The following is a 17,662-nucleotide window of genomic DNA, read 5'->3' on the forward strand; positions in this document are numbered from 1 at the left end:
CTGCAACGTATGGGACAATTAAATCAAAAGAGCTTTGACCAAGGGCAATTCAAAGGGCATCACTAATGGAGTGAAGATGCCACTCTGTCTTCCTCCCACTTCTGGTCAACTTTATGGCTGGCTCACACCCGACTCTCGAGAGCATGCTGCTTGGATGACACAGCACTGGGAGGGATAGCTAAGGGGCCAACCGACAGACTCAGCAGTCAAAAGAATGTCACTCGGAGGGAGCGATGGGCCAAGCGATGGTCCGTCATAGAAAGTTAAGCTCCTGATCTTAATTCCCAGAGACCACTTCACATGAATATTCTGTTTTGCTGCCTGAAGGATGTGACTAAGTTAACTGAATTTTACTTTCTTTCTGAATTACAATTTTTTGTTTCATGCTGAATAACTAAAATTTAAAAAATGAATTTTTATGTAAAAAGAAAAAACAAAAAAGTGGACCTTTTACAAACACAGGATGAGGGAAATGTCAATTAACAGAACAATGCATGGGAAAGACTGATGAGTTGGAAGGAGCCTGGCCGTCAACATTGCAGGCCACATGAACAGAGGTTAGGAGTTCAGAAGAGGGGAGGAGACAGCCCCACTGCATGTTGTCATGCAAGCTCGGTTACATGGGTGACACCCAGACACATGTAGACACGTGACAAAAATGCTAAGGCAGGAGCTTCACACCACATCCTGAGAGGAGCATTTGAAGGAAGTGGGAATGTTAAGATTAAGAAAGAAGATCTGGGGAGCATCTGATAATTATCTCTAAATAATTGCATTGTTTTTACGTGAAAGAGAAATTGGACTTTTTTTCTGCCTCCGGGTAGAAATTACAGGGAGGTATATTCCAGTTAGAACTGTGCAACCAGCCAGTGAGGACAAGTTTTAGGAGGGTTTTTAAAGACAGCTGAGAGAGAGAGAAGGAGATGTTTCTAGACGGCTTCGGAGACTCCCCTGGGCCGATGTTGGGCAAATACAGCCCCCAGCAAAGGGCAAGTGTGCATGCCCGTTCCTGAGGACTCGGGCAGCCATGTAGGCCACACCTCCTCTCTCCAGGGGAATTGTGCCCACTGAACATCCCTTCATCTGACTCATAAATACGCTACTAAGATGGCAAATAGTGGTCAAAACCAATGCCATGGGTCAGAGCAGTGTTCCTGTTGATTGCCAGGGCTAAAGACAAAGGAAAAGGAAAGAAGAAAGTTGTCATCCCAAAGGTGGGTAAGGGGCCTCTGTTACTCGTGGGCTGGGATCACAGTTCTGGCTTGATGCTAGAAGGACCATGACGTTGTTCGAGGAGCTCGTGGATGACCAGCCAGCAGCAAGAAAATGCATCTCTGTCCCTGTTGTGGAAACTTGAGCAGATCAGTCTGACCACTCGAACAGCAAGCACGACAGGAACCAAAACAAAAAGGAAAACAAAACATAGCCTAAGAGCTCCCAGTCTTCATTCCCTGGAGGTGGGGTGTGGGGCGTGGGGGGGGGGAGCGGTGGCAGAAAGACAAAGGCCCCCCAGATTGAGGAAGAAAGGGGCACATCTGGGAGTGAGCAAGACTGACTGGCTGACGTTGGGAGGGCTGGCCCTAACTTGATTTTGAGGGCGAAGCCTCCATACTGGAATTTTCTCTGCAAAATGAGATATAATTCTCCCCTCACAGTCTCCTTGAAGCAACCTTCAGTGAAGTCCTGCATCATTTTATTTTATTTATTTTTTATTTTTTTAAAGATTTTATTTATTTATTTGACAGAGAGATAGAGAGTACAGATAGGAAGAGCGGCCGGCAGAGGGAGAAGTAGGCTCCCCGCTGAGCAGGGAGCCCGACGTGGGGCTCGATCCCAGGACCCTGGGATCATGACCTGAGCCGAAGGCAGACACTTAATGACTGAGCCACCCAGGCGCCCCAAGCCCTGCATTATTTTAAATCGATTCGGAGAGAGGTTTCTGCTAAAATGTATGGAGCATTTAGCATGTCTCATTGACTGTCTCGTTGAATCCTGTGACTCAGAGGCTAGTAGTAACCTCATGTTACAGGAGAAAAACGAGACTCTCAGAGAGGTTAGTACACTTGCCCAAGCTCCCACAGCTAGTTTAAGTGGTAAAGACTGCTGGAATCTTGGATGCCTGACTCCCAAGGCCTGAACTCCTTGTGCAAACACCTCTAGAGGAAAAACATTTCAGGGTTTCTTGAAATGCCCCCCCTCAATAGGAAAATCTTTGGCTTTGAACAAAGACCAACGGGGTCAAAGTCTGAAAAAGGTGAAAAACACAGAGTATGAGATATTTATTCACCAAGGTTATTCTAGGATGTAATCCTTCAATTTGTTCTATACAACTGTCTGAATGTTTCCTGTTTCTTTATAGCTTCATTACCTGGATAGATACATACAAATAAAAAAAGGCAGCCAAGTTGGGGTATGAGAATATGCATAGGAAACAGTGCTTCTAGACAGACATGAGATCCATGTGATTTAGGACCAAGCTGGGAGCCTGTATAAACATTTCTAATACTGAGAATGTGAGGATGCATGTGGCTTTCCAAATGGATCCCTCACAAACCTCAAGGATCTGCTTTAATTAGAGCTGTTTAAAACGTCACCAGTTGCCCAGAGAAATAAAAAGCATGGGTTCACACAAAACCCTGCACATGGATGTTTGCAGCAGCTTTATTTGTAACTCCAGCTTCCCCCAAAAAAGCTGGAATCAGTCCAGATGTCCTTCAGTGGGCGAAGGGTTAGATAAATGGTGGTACATCCATACTATGGAATATTTCTCAGCAATAAAAAGGAACAAAATGGAGGTGCCTGGGTGGCTCAGTTGGGTAAGTGGCCAACTCCAGATTTCGGCTCAGGTCATGATCCCGGGGTCCTGGGATCAAGCCTTGTGTCCAACTCTGCTCTCGGTGGGGAGTCTACTTGAGGGTTCTCTCTCTCCCTCTGCCCCTCCTCCACGCGCTCGCTTGCTCTCTCTAAAACAAATAATCTTTTTTAAAAAAGAAACAAACTATTTGCAACAAATTGAATGAATCTCCAGGAAAATATGCTGAGCGAAAAAAGCCAATCCCCCCAAATATGATTCTACTTCCCTAACATTTTTAAAGTAACAACGCTTTATAAACGGAGGACAGATTAGCGGCTTCCAGAGATTGGAGATGGGGGCCGGGAAGGAAGTGGGTACAGCTATGAAAGGATGGATCCCTGATGTGCCAGAAGTGTATCTGGACTGTGGCGGCAGATACATGAACCCACAGAGATGCTGAAGCCGCGCACACACAGACACAAAGTATACATAAAAATGGGGAGATGAAATAAGATTCAATAAGATCATGGGTTGTATCAATGCCAGTGTCCTGGTTGTGCTATTATACTATAGTTTTGCAAAATGTTACCACTGGGGGAAACCAGGCAAAGCGTGCAGGGATCTCTCTATATTATTTGTTACAAATGCATGTGAATCTACTGTTACATCTATCAAAATTTCTGTTTTTAAAAAATGGACCAGAGGCATCAGGGTGGCTCAGTCAGTTAAGCGTCTACCTTCGGCTCAGGTTGTGATCCCAGGGTTCTGGGATCGAGCCCCACATCGGGATCCCTGCACAGCAGAGAGCCTGCTTCTCCCTCTCCCTTTGCTGCTCTCCCTGCTTGTGCTCCCTCCCTCCCTCCCTCTCTCTCTCTCTGTGTCAAATAAATATTTTTTAAAAAATAGACCAGGTCCTTGCCGCTGAAGGATTCAAGCTCTGGTCGTCTGTTCTGACACAGTTGTTGGGGGATGACTGCATTCGGTGACCCCTCTGGCCTCCAGCCCTCCAATTCTCCTGATGTCTTCTGGGGAGTGACACCCTTCAGGGTGGTTGAGGGGGGAGTCCTTTATGCGAAAGCCCTCTCTTTCTGCTGGCCCACAGGCACAGAGCGAATCAGGGAGGACCAGAATGCCCTCCTCAAAGAGGCTCATTCTTGTTCCAAGAGGAAGAGGGGATCTGAGCTGCATTTGGCAAGACCATGTCTGTCACCATCTGCTTCTCCCTAACGCTGGGGCTCCCCTGGGATCTGGGGCTTCAGGCCACTCCACTGACAGAAATAAAATATGAATTCTCACACTGCAACTTAGAACCTGAAAACAACTTGGAAATCCTCCCCCAGGGTGACAAGGAGCAAACATGCTCCAAATAAAGGGACATTCTTGGTGGAAACAAGAAACAGAAACATTTTGAGACCTAGGAGAATCTTGGATGTTCAAGGAGGTAAAGGAGGATTTTTTGAACATTATTCTAGAGATGCATTGAAATGCCCCAGCTCCTCAGTGGAATATTTCCCTCCCAGATAATTTCATGATCAGTTGCATCAGAAAATTAACCTCATGTGGACCTCTGGGACAGGAAAATGGAAAAATGTGAGGTGTCCTTAGTCCCTTCTTCCCCCATAGGATGAGACCAAAGCACCACCCCTTAGGCTGGCTTATAGAGACAGTCTAAGGCTGAGGTTGGCTGTGACTTACCCGAGCAGCCAGAGAGGGGCCTGCTGAGCCTGGCACTGTCTCAAGACTTCCTGGCCAGGGAGCTTCCTTCACTGTCTCTGGGATCCCCACACACGTGCCTCCTGTGTCCTCACATCCAGGACCTGGCACAGCATGTGTGATGCCAGGCCCAGGGTGCTCTGACCCAGGCACTAGCTTCTCAAGAGTGGCCCGAGGGCTGGGCCAACCCCAGCAGAGTCAGCTCTCACCAGGCCCCAGCTGACAACCCCTGAAACTCACATGAATGTGGAAGTGACTGATGATGACATAGTGTGCCTGTCCCCTGAATGACAATCCCAGGGCATTAGCATCTCCCCTCTCTCTATCTGCATCTGCCCTCCATTGGCAAGCCCTACCCTCCGAGCAACAGATTTCTCTTGGGGGTCTCCATAAGTGGGTGGGCTGTGCCCTGCCCATAATCACCTCTGCCATGCCCTTGGCTTTGCCCACACAAAGGGACACTGAGTTGAAGTTTTTGGGCCCCCTAACACAATGCTACCTGAGACTGCCTGCAAATCCATTTTTAAAACTTTCCTAGCTAGGAAAGCTGAAGGAAGGGGAAAAGCAGGGCCCCAGTTCAGCCCTGGAGGCTGCATTGTTCTTTGGCCGCTGCTTACCCAGAAGGCCCCCCCAACCCCTGGGGAATCAAATGAGATTGTTTTTCCCAAGATCCAGCTCTTCAGGTGTGAGCTGCAGTTCTTGGACAACAGTTACTGTGGCATTTCTGCAACAGGAAAGAGGAAGGAACTTGTGAACTGTGAGCCATGGCATCAACAATGTGCGCCCCCAACCAGCCGCCAGCAAAGAGGAAAAGAGCTCAGTTTCCATAGCGATAAATCACGAGGAAGCCAGCGAGGGATAGTCGGCAGGATGATTTTTCCCTTCCTCTGGTTCCCTGCAAACACGTTCCCAACTCCAGAGTTGGTTAGATGCCTGGCGCCTCGCCAAGCTGAGCCTCCAGAACCACACAGGTAGAGGAAGAAAGAGGAGGTCTCTGCCAAATGGAAATCCACACCGAAAAGCCTCTGCTCCTGAGAGCACCGGGGAAGGGGTTTGGGCTCTTCTTAAAAGGCATACACGGGGCACAGGTGTGTGGACCACCCAGCAGGCCCCGCACTGCATCACACCTGGGTGGCCATGCACCATCTTTAAAGCTCTTCGATATATGCCCCATCCATCATTCTGTTTCATTACCTTACATTATGCCCCGCACGGTATCATGCTCTATGATGTGAGCCCCACAGCACAGTTACTATCAGCCTTTTTACAACAGAAGAACAGGCCTGGTGAGGGAGAGAGACGGGCCAGAGACAACTCATCCAGTTAAAATATCGGCTGAAATTCCAGCTTCACTGAATGTCCTGTTTTTGTTTTTTTTGCTGAATTTCAACTATATTTATATTTATACTTACGTAAATATTTGCTATATTTTGTAAATAGGTAGAGTTATGCAACTGCCATCACAATCTTGTCTTAGGACATTTCCATAAGCCCCAAAGTTTCCTCTTGCCCATTTTCAGTCAGTCCCCGATTCCTCCCAAAGTCCCAGGCAACCACCAGTCTGCGTTCTGGCCCCTATAGAGTTAAGGGAGGCTGTTTTTTAAGTGGAAGGACTCAGCTGCTCTGCCACTTAGTTTAAAATATAAGTATTTGCATGAAGAGTTTGGTTTCAGTTTTCAGCAATTCAGTCCTTATGGGCTGGGAGGGCTACATATACGAGTATGCACTTCCCTGCTCTTAAGCGGGTACCATCTTAAGAATTGCATGCCTAGTCCACACCCACCTGCCAACACACACACACACACACACACTCACACATCATCAGCATCAGCATCAAAAACAAAAAGAAAAATTCCTCCTCTCTCCCTGGCTGCCCAACATGGGGTTTGGCTTGTCTTCTGTCATCTGAGCAGCCTGTGGGTTACAGGTGTATGTGTTACTTGAGTCTGTCACTGTTCACAGATTGCATGGGTCGTGCAGTGCTGGTGAGGCTGAGGGCCTCCCAGCCTAGCCCTGACAGCGGAGACACTTCCCAGGCCTAGCCGGGACCGGGCAGGACGTTGGGAAGGGCTCTCAGGCAATCCAGGGGGGCCATTTAAGGACACTGCCTTCTACACCGGCCAAATGCTGGTCCCTGGCCACCTGGACGCAGACTTGGAGTGACCTGACTGCAATGTCACATGTCAAGGTGCCTAACCTTTATGCCTGGTGCATAAATGGTAGCTGGAAAACAGCCTTCGTGAATTCAGAGTTCATTTGACACACAGGGCTGAAGCACCTTGATCTGAGGATATCCGTGAAAGATGGCCCTGCTTTAGGAAAGTTAATTCTCTAGCAGCTAACCTTTTTTTTTTTTTTTAAGATTTTATTTATTTATTTGAGAGAGAGAGAGCATGAGAGGGAGGAGGGTCAGAGGGAGAAGCAGACTCCCTGCCAAGCAGGGAGCCCGATGCGGGACTCGATCCCGGGACTCCAGGATCATGACCTGAGCCGAAGGCAGTTGCTTAACCAACTGAGCCACCCAGCGCCCTCTAGCGGCTAACCTTTACTGAGCACTAATTGTGTGCCAACATTTCCTAAGTGCTTTATTTGTGTTAACATTTAATCATCACAAACACTATAAGGCATATACTATTATTCTCCCTAACTTGGATATGAGGAAGTGGAGGCTCAGAGAGCTTAAGTAAGTCCCCCAAGGTCACACAGCTAGTCTGGGCCAAGAAGAGCCTTTTCTTACCGTTACTGTGTTACCCCCATGATATGGTGAGGAGCCCAGAAAGCAAGGTTTCTGAACCACTGAGAAGGAGGGGTCAGGCATCTCCACTGGGGAGTCAGCTGACCAAAGAATCAGGGAACAGCATTCCAAGCAGAGGGAATAGCATATGGAAAGGTAAGAAGGAGGAGAACATGGCACCGTGAAGAGTGACTAATGAGGCTTAGGGCAAATGACATTTCAAAAAAACTGGAATTTTCCTTGGGAAAAACAGTCCGATTTTGGCAAGGGAAAGAGTCTCCAATGAGAGCCCAGAAGACCTTAAATTTGAATTTCAGGTAAGTATTAAATAATATTTTTTAGTGTAAGTATGCCCCAAATATTGCATGGGACATATTTATACTAAAAAAAAATTGCTGTTTATCTGGAATTTAGATTTAACGAGGCATCCCATATTTTATCTGGCAATCCTAACTGAAAGTCATTGAAGTGTACACTTCAATGGGTGGATTTTATGGTATGTAAATTATACTTCCTTGTAAATTTAGCACAGGGTCTAGAATAATATTATTGCTTAAAGAAAAATACAGCTTTTCCTTCTGTACACCCTCTCCCATCTCTCTCCACACCTGCTCCCGGCAAAATACAACTATAAAAACCACCAGCAACCCAGGCACCCATAGAAGTCACCAGTGTGAATTTAAACAGTTGTCATAGGTCTGTCTTCCTGGGGCTCAGGGCCTGCAGAGGGCAAGACCTCAAGGTTGGAAATACCACAACGCAAACCAGGGAGTTTGGAGCAGGCCTCGGCTTGCTGAGTGCTCCAAACACTAAAATCGCCCCCACCTGACCCCTTGCTAATTGCTGCCCAGCAATTCAATCTTCATGGGCTGGGAGGGCTACATATACGAGTATGAACTTCCCTGCTCTTAAAGCGGTACCATCTTAAGAATTGCACGCCTAGTCCACACCCACCTGCCAACACACACACACACACTCACACATCATCAGCATCAACATCAAAAACAAAAAGAAAAATTCCTCCTCTCTCCCTTCTATGGGAGAGAAACTTTTTCACTTCCTCCAATAAAATGAGATTTCCTATATCTGTGGAGTTTGCTGATAGAATTGCATTTTCTCATCAATGATAGAATATTACCTTTTTAGAATTAGGAGAGTGGCACTCCTCGTGGTACACACAGAACCACCTGCTGGGAGGTCTGGCTTCAAGCCATCCAAGTACCAAATTCTGACCCATTGTCAAAATGATGATAATCTGTTCTTTAAATGCACCCCATCTGAGATCTGCGAACTGACTCTTTTCTTGAATGAAAAGGACTTCTCAACATTCCACTCCGTACTCTTTACTTTCGTGGTATCATTTCAGTCCCGGAGGATTTCACAAAAACTGCCCCCAAACAGCGGGGCAGTGGCCGTTTGTACACCTATAAACCTAAGAATCCCGTTCATTAGCTCACCAACTATATACACAGGGTGATAGGCATTTTGAGTAGGGGATGGAAGCTCTTGTGGGCATTCTCATTGTTAGCCCAAAGGTCAATCTAGACTAAGGGTTCCCAGCTTGGGAGTTCTCAGGGTGAGTGGCTAGTGGGTCAGGGGACGGGATTCCAAGTGGCTGCCTGTGGATGAGGCAGCACACACCGAAGAAGAAACCGGTAATAGTAACTGGCCTTTACGGTAGTGGGCTAAGTGGTTTTTTATGCACTGTGGCTCAGTCCTAGGTCAGTGCAGCAACAGTAACTTGCCCATGGTGCCATGGCTGGTCAGGGGCCGACCCCGGGACCTTTGTTCTTACCACCCAGTTCAAGTTCCTTCTGCTTTTAGCTGGAGTTACATCAACTTAGCAAGGCTGTCCCTTGTCCATTAGGAACTTTAATCAGTCAAATCCATACAAAATAGAAAAATCGCTAACTACTTAGTTAATGCCATTTTGGGTAAAATTATCCCAATAATGAGATTTGAGAAATAAAAATAATTGGAGGGGTTGCTGATGGTGAAAAGGTAGGAATCCCAGCCTGCTCAGAATTAAGGAAAATTCCAAAGTAGCAAACAGCATTTTGCACTTCTGATAATCAGGGTATCAGTGGTGAATGTTTACAGGACTTGGGGAGAGTAACTCGTTCCCTATTGTACGTCTTTACACGCCTTTGGCTGTGTTTTTCTTCTAATGACTAAATTCCTTTACTAAGCATTTACCCCAGTGGCTTGAAATAATAGGGTATTTCTGAAGGGAGATTTAACTTGTTCCCCCCATCCGCCCCCCATGACTTAAAAGAAAAGCGAGCAATAATAAAAACTAGTCGTTGGGGGCAGAAACAGTGCGGTCCCCGTGTCCATCCCCGCCCATTTGAAACTACAGAAATTTGACAATGGCGCCATCTAATGGAAGATTAGGTTAGATACAAAAATCGTTTCTTTTACTTTCAGATTTATCAGCCGCAGCTTCTCCTAAGCACCTGTGTATCAGCTTTGGACACCCCCTGTTGCTTATTTCACTTTTGGTTGTTATTTCTAGTAAAAATATGTCATTGATATAAAAAATTTATAAAATAAGAAGCACAAAAATAGTATATAGAGGCGCCTGGCTGGCTCAGCTGGAGGAGCATGAGGCTCTTGATCTCCGGGTGGTGATTTTGAGCCTCCCCACCCCCCCCCCACGCCCCACCCCCCGCCGTGGGGTACAGAGATTACTTAAATAAAAAAATTTTTTAAATAATCTATAAAACGTATTTAAAATAAAACTCCCAGGTAAGCCTGGTGGCTCAATTGATTAAGTGCCTTTGGCTCCTGTCATGATCCCAGGGTCCTGGGATCCAGCCCCACATCGGCCTCTTTGCTCTGCGGGAAGCCTGCTTCTCCCTCTCCCACTCCCCCAGCTTGTGTTCCCTCTCTTGCTGTGCCTCTCTCTCTGTCAAATAAATAAATAAAATCTTAAAAAAAATAATAAAATAAAACTCCCATAGTACTCTATGCATATACAAATAAATTGAATAAACACAAATATATATAGATATGTATGTGCATATATACTATTATAAATGAATAGGGTAATTTGTTATATATTTCTTCAACATGCTTTTTTGCACCTTTTTCCCATCATGAATATATTTCCATTTATATAAAACTACCTCATTTGGGCGCCTGGGTCGCTCAGTCGTTAAGCGGCTGCCTTCAGCTCAGGTCATGGTCCCAGGGTCCTGGGATCCAGCCCCGCATCCGGCTCCCTGCTCGGCGGGGAGTCTGCTTCTTCCTCTCCCACTCCCCCTGCTTGTGTTCCCTCTCTCGCTGTCTCTCTCGCTGTCAAATAAATACATAAAATATTAAAAAAAATAACTACCTCATTTAAAAACATTTTTTTAAGATTTTATTTATTTATTTATTTAGAGAGCGCAGGGGGAGGGGCAGAGGGAGAGAGAATCTCCAGCAGACTCCATGCAGAACATGGAGCCCAACACAGGGCTCAATCTCTTGACCCCAAGATCATGACCTGAGCTGAAATCAAGAGTTGGACACTCAGCCAACTGAGCCACCCAGGTGCCCCTAGAACTACCTCATTTTTAAAAAATGTCTCCAAAAAATCTCATCATGTATAGGAATTCTTTTCGGGGTAATAAAAAGATTCTAAAGTTAGATTGTGGTGACAGCTGCAGAGCTTTGTGATTATACTGAAAACCAGCTAACTGCACGCCTTTAATTTTATGGTATGTATATCTCAATAAAACTGTTTAATAAAAGAACAAGATGTCAAAAAAATACCATTATAAGAAACACCTGAAATTTAAATAATTAGTTTCCAATCGATGAGCACGTAAGTATTTGCAGTTTTTCATGATGACCAGCAAAACTGCAGGGATGCCCTGTGCCTCTCTTTGCACACTTGTAGATCTAGAGGGAAAATTCTAGGTCTATAGGACACAGCTCTGGATGCAGGGATTCTGACGTTAGCTGTTGTGGTAGAAGCCACTTCAAATTTCTTCCAAGAATTATAAAGCTTTTAACACGTGCTAAAATGTTGAGGGTGGGCCTGTGTTCCCCAGTGATTGTAGGTAGGGGAGGAGGGAGATGTGGTTTTGTCTTCTCATGACAATCTCCCATAGCTAGGTAGGGCTAGGCATCCTGGTTAGTATCCCAGATCTGCCTCTACCTGCTGTAGATTTAGCTCTGTGTGTTCCTTTTTTTTCTTTTTTTTAGATTTTATTTATTTATTTGTCAGTGAGAGAGAGCAAACACAAGCAGGGGGAGTGGCAGGCAGAGGGAGAAGCAGGGTCCCTGCTGAGCAAGGAGCCGGTCGCAGGACTCAATCCAGTACCCTGGGATCATGACCTGAGCCGAAGGCAGATGCTTAACCAACTGAGCCACCCAGGCATCCTGTTCTGTCTGTTCCTGAGCGGTTTTTCCCTCTCCAAAACAGAACAGCTCACAGGATTATCACGCAGATGCAGGGAGCTGGCCCATCTCATGCACTGACTGTGGGCATGCTAGATCCTTCCCATTGGTTCTCACGAGACTCTAGATGTGCAGCAAACTCCGAGAGGCAGGACAGACCCTGGTGTATTCAGTCACACGATGCAGTTCCTGAGCGGTGAACCCCACAAGTGGGAGGTCACCAGCCCATCCAGGCATGGACGCCAAAGCTCACTTATTCCCAGCTGTGGACGGATGGAGCAAGGCCCAAGAAGAATCAGGAGAAGGAGGGCAAGGCCTGGAGCTGACCTTGTGAACTGACCCTATCCCCCTAGAATCCTCAGCAGTCCCTTCCCTGAAAGGGGCTACGGGGTCAGTTGACATCACTCCAGGACCCAGAGAGGGACAGAGAACTGGAGAACAGGCAAAATGCCCGGAACCCCGGCCAGACCCTGCCTCTGTGAGGAATCACAAGGCCTCCTTCTCGTAAGGACACCAGTCTGACTGAATCTTAACTTATTACATCTGCAAAGACCTGACTTCCAAATAAGCCCATTCTCTAAGGTTCTGGATGGACATGAAGTCTGGGGAGCACTAGTCAATCAAATATAATCCATGGGAACAAATAAGAGATGAAACAAATCCTCAATTGCAGCCCAGATCATCCGCTAGAGGGCCCAAATCAGAACAGCCCAGAATGTTTTATTACACTGTACAAGAAAAGTACAAAATAAAGTAAGTGATCTCTATCTCTGTAATGAAAAACAATTTGATTATCATAACAAAAAACATGAATAGCACTCAGAGGTTGTGAATAAATGGGGCTCAGAAGTTATATTATGAAAAGCTGAAAATGCTAAATATATTTAATCAGAATGGTAATCAAATGCAGACAAAGTTCATTGCTCTAATAAATCCTACAGTCTCAGCAAAATAATGAAAAGATCACCTTAAATCTGTTTCACACATATATCTGAAATAATAAAATTCTGGAAATTTTCAAATCAAAATTGTATCTATAAAGCAAGTAAGGATATTCACAAAATGCTATCGGAATCTTTAAAACAATTTAATGTGTAGTTTTAAATAATTATTTTTAGGCATAAAATTAATAGCATCTCAAAAAGAATAAAAAACAGGGTGTATCATTGTGACCCATATCAATGGCCCTGCTTGTAAAATATAACTATCTAAATAAGAAAACTAATTTTGGAAAATTTATAAATTAAGACAATAAAATTTCCATCATTTTCCCCAAAGCTCCAACTATTTCCATAATATGTATTTTTAGATTACTTAAAATGTAAAATTCAAGACTTTGAGAATAGTCTGTTGGTTTTGTTCACCTCTTAAGAGGGGAAGGAACTGCAATACTATATCCAAATATTATTGTCTGTGCTTGAGAAATATGGTTTCAAGGATGTTTCATGAAAACCTTACTGGATTTTGTGCAGTGTTGGAGTACCGGAGCAGGACAGAGAGGAAACCTGGCAAATCTAGCCACGATTTTAGAAGCTGTTTCTAGACCCTTTAGTTTGGTGGTGGGTATGGGCTGTTGGGTGGGCCCAGCTCCCCTCCTCCAGACTGAGTAGAATGGCTTATCCTCTCTGGAGGACAGCATGTCTGGAGACACCTGGTGGTTCTGTGCACAACCTCCTCACTCCCTCCAGGCCCTTGACCAACGACTGAATGATCAGCAGGGGGTGTAAAAACCCAGCTCCCGGGGCGCCTGGGTGGCTCAGACGTTAAGCGTCTGCCTTCAGCTCAGGTCATGGTCCCAGGGTCCTGGGATCGAGCCCCGCATCGGGCTCCCTGCTCAGCAGGAAGCCTGCTCCTCCCTCTCCCACTCCCCCTGCTTGTGTTCCTGCTCTTCCTGTCTCTCTGTCAAATAAATAAAATCTTAAAAAAAAACCCAGCTCCCTCATCATAAGAAGGATCAAACCCAGTGATACAACTCATACCCCATCTCTCCCTGTGGGAGCAGGCGCTGCGGTCAACTTCAGCTGAACCCCTCTCCTTCGTTTCTTCCCTTGCTCTGCCCTACTTTCCCATCCCCTTCCCTTCTCCTTCCGTCACTCCCTCGGTAAGTCACACACTCATGAATCCCATCTCAGACTCTGTGGCTCAGAAACCCATCCTCGAGCAGGTGGGGGCTGTCTAACTCTTCAGAGTCATTTCTGGGTGATGTCATTAAGGATGTGAATCACGTTGATGACTTAATGTGTGTGCCCGATGAACTTTGTTTTTACCATCTTGCATCAAATGAACATCAGAGACAGTTAAGCAATTATCTCAAGACTTGGGAATGAAGACGGTGAAAACTGGAAGTTTCTTGGACCTGTGCAGGCTGGTAGCGCCTACAGAACAAACAGTTTGGGAACTACGGAGTCTTGCATGTTCGTGTTGATGGAGATGGCCAAATCTTTGGAAAAGGAGACATTGTGGGGATGCTCTATCCTTAGTGATAGTCTAACCGAGATACTACTTTTAGATTTATAAGATTAGTTCGATGAAAGACAAGTAGAAGGTACTAGAAAAATGTAGAAAACATGGCACACCACTTGTAACAAAACAAAACAAAGTACCAATTCCCAGAGGAAAACTGCAGTATTTTAAAATAATTATTATATGAAAATGCATTCGCTCTCTGGGGGTAAAAGTGAAAATAAGTGAATTCTACAAGTTATTGAATCCTGTTACTTTTAAAGTTCTGTGGAAGGATAAATATTATACCAACAGATTAAATGACTTTTGTGATTTAGAAATATAAGATGATAGAAATACCGGATTTAGAAAAATTACAAACATAATTATAAGGGCTAGAAGGTTTTAAAATTTTGTAATTATTATTGCTCACCAGGGGTTGAAGATTTAACACCATGAACAATATTCTTTTTTAAATTTTTTTTATTTAAATTCAATTGGTAGGAGTGCCTGGGTGGCTCAGTCTTTAAGCATCTGCCTTCGGCTCAGGTCATGATCCCAAGGTCCTGGGATTGAGCCCCGCATCGGGCTCCCTGCTCAGTGGGAGGCCTGCTTCTCCCTCTCCCACTCCCCCTACTTGTATTCCCTCTCTCTCTCTCTGTGTTTCTGTCAAATAAATAAATAAAATCTTAAAAAAAAATAAATTCAGTTGGTAAAAATATAATGTATTATTAGTTTCAGAGGTAGAGGTCAGTGTTTCATCAGTCTTATATAATACCCAGTGCTCATTACATCATGTGCCCTCCTTAACGCCCATCACCCAGTTACCCCATCCCTCCACCCACCTCCCCTCCAGCAACCCTCAGTTTGTTTTCAATGATTAAGAGTCTCTTATGGTTTGTCTCCCTCTCTGATTTTGTCTTGTTTTATTTTTCCCTCTCTTCCCCTATGATCCTGTTTTTTTTCTTAAATTCCACATGTGAGTGAGATCATATGATAATTGTCTTTCTCTGATTGACTTACTTCGCTTGGCATAATACCCTCTAGTTCCATCCATGTCATTGCAAATGTCAAGATTTCATTTTTGATGGCTGAGTAGTATTCCATTATATATATACATATATATATACCTTCTTTATCCATTCATCTGTCGATGGACATCTGGGCTCTTTCCATAGTTTGGCTATTGTGGACATTGCTGCTATAAACACCGGGGTGCAGGAGCCCCTTCAGATCACTACGTTTGTATCTGTAGGGTAAATCCCTAGTAGTGGAATTGCTGGGTTGTAGGGTAGCTCTATTTTCAACTTTTTGAGGAACATCCATACTGTTTTCCAGAGTGGCTGTACGAGCTTGCATTTCCACCAATGGTTCTCCTTTCTCTGCATCCTCACCAACATCTGTTGTTTCCTGACTTAATTAATTTTAGCCATTCTGACCAATGTGAGGTGGTATCTCACTGTGGTTTTGATTTGTATCTCCCTGATGTTGAGTGATGTTGAGCATTTTTTCATGTGTCTATTGGCCATTTGTATGTCTTCTTTGCAGAAATGTCTACCATGAACAATATTCTTGATGTGAAGAGAAATTCTCTATTTATTTGAGACTACACGTTATCCAATGGCCACCTGTTTCAAGGAATTCATTGGAAAAGTTCAAGGTAGTTCCCCATATCATACATCCCAGACAGTGAGCCCTATATCAAAAGACTGCACCAACCATTTCTAAACATCAACAAATTTTTGGAAATTATGAGAATCATTTGATTAACAACTTGCATACAAACTTATATCACTGGTTAAGTAGCTTTAGAACATGGCTTGTTTACTTAGAGATAAAAGAGGGGTGGTAGTGGGATATATTTTTAAATTTTTGATCTGTGCATCGAGTTATGTATTTACATTACTCTGCTGGTTGTTAATTTTTTTGTTGATTTTTTTTTCTGTGGGTTTTGTTTTGTTTTGTTTTCTGGTTGTTAAATATTTTTAATACCTCTGCATACCTCATAGAGATTTTATAAGGATTAAATGAGATTATCAGCGTGAAGCTCTTAGACAACAGAAAGGAATATACTAACTCTACTGTTAGTAAACGTGACAGGTCCATGGATAAACTTTTTCTTTTTCCATTTGAGACTTCATTCTTGATTTATCCTGTAACCCTAGACAAATTACTTTCCTTTTCTGGAGCCTCGCTAAAGCACTCCTAGCAACCAGTGTTTGCCAACAGCCGTAAGTAGCACTTCCTCTGGTTTCCTTTACTGTCTTTGTGTCTAAGCTGTGGTCTGCAAGTTTCCTGACCCAGCTGAGTTTCACATGGGGAAAATGCCCCAGACACATCAGCTTTTCTGAAAGTATCGCCCCCTTCCCCGTTCCCCCTGGGCATGAAAGTTCCCAGGAACTAGCCCAACCCCCACCCCGCCCAGGCAAGGATGCATGAGATGTTGGTGGGGAAAGTGTCAAAACAGCAATGCCTGCAAAACCTCCAATTTCCTTTGGCAAAAATTCTGACATGAAGGATCATCCCACCAGAGATTAAGCTGGTGAGGTTCTTCCCCTCCCTCTCTTTAGTGAGAGAAATGACCGCCAATATCCCCAAATGAAAAATCACTGTCAATCCCTGAGGGTCGTGTTTTTTAGAAGAGTGGGTGCCGAAACAGTAACTTTTACTGTCAGAAGGGAATAAAGGCCTTCCAGGCACTGAGAGTTAACTCATGATTTGCTTCCAGATGGTGGTGGCCAGGCGGCAGACCCTGGTTTTGCTCAGTCCCCCGGTGGTGGCCACGTGTGGGACCTGGAACGACTGACCACCATAGGATGGGACCTGGGGAGCCCAAGCAAGGAGCACCCGGAGTGAGTGAATACAGGAGTTTGGACAATGCCCCAGAAGAACATGTACCTGAGCAGGGAACTGGGCGCTTGTCCACAGGAAGGCGCCAGACCTATCGGGCAGGCCCGCTAGTGGCAACAGAAATCACTGCCAAAGGGGCCTGGCTGGGTCACAGCTCCCTCCACTTGGAAAGCTCCTCAACACATCCCACTCCCCACCTCAGACTGGTGACACTGCAACATGGGGTTTACTCCTGCGTCCAGTTCACAGAGCCAGGAGGATTCTAGATCGAGTAGAAGTGAATCACAAGCCCCTCTGGGTTGTATGGTAGAGACTCTGAGACTGCTGGGACCCTTCCTATAATTCAGAGTCCCAGGTTTTATCCCTAGGAAGTCTGGAGCAGGGCCTAGGAATCCGCATGTAACACAATCAGGCATTTCTGATGCCTTGTTGGTGTGTATCTACTCCAGACAGTCAGTATTTGCTTCCCAAGGCTGAACCCAACTTCTGTCAAATTCCTTTTGCTACAGGCCGAATCCAGAGAGAGATGATCAGGTGGGTTTTTGCAAAGACGAAATCACAGTCCTATTTTTCCTTCTTCTTCCCACTGTCCAGCTTCCCAGGCAGCCAGAGTTAGGGCGACCTACCACATCTCTCTCTTCGTACAAGAACTCACTGGGGGAACACATGCTGGTCAAACCAACCAGTCATATTGTTTCGAGCTTGTCCAAGCAACTCCAATTTCCTAACTTGGTCAGAAAAGG

General features: G+C 45.1%; 1 protein-coding gene across 5 annotated transcripts in view; it reads right to left on the minus strand.

Annotated features, from left to right (window-relative positions):
* PECAM1 (platelet and endothelial cell adhesion molecule 1) overlaps positions 1-4,711 on the minus strand; it is a 94,615-nt gene extending 89,904 nt beyond the window's left edge. For all 5 annotated transcript variants that reach the window (XM_078065932.1, XM_078065931.1, XM_078065930.1 and 2 more), the window contains exon 1: positions 4,490-4,711. The gene's annotated coding sequence lies outside the window, so the exon portion shown is untranslated. The remainder of the gene's footprint in view (positions 1-4,489) is intronic.
* Between the last annotated feature and the right edge of the window lie 12,951 nt (positions 4,712-17,662).

This window comes from Halichoerus grypus, chromosome 2 (assembly GCF_964656455.1).
Source record: "Halichoerus grypus chromosome 2, mHalGry1.hap1.1, whole genome shotgun sequence".
NCBI classification, from domain to species: domain Eukaryota; kingdom Metazoa; phylum Chordata; class Mammalia; order Carnivora; family Phocidae; genus Halichoerus; species Halichoerus grypus.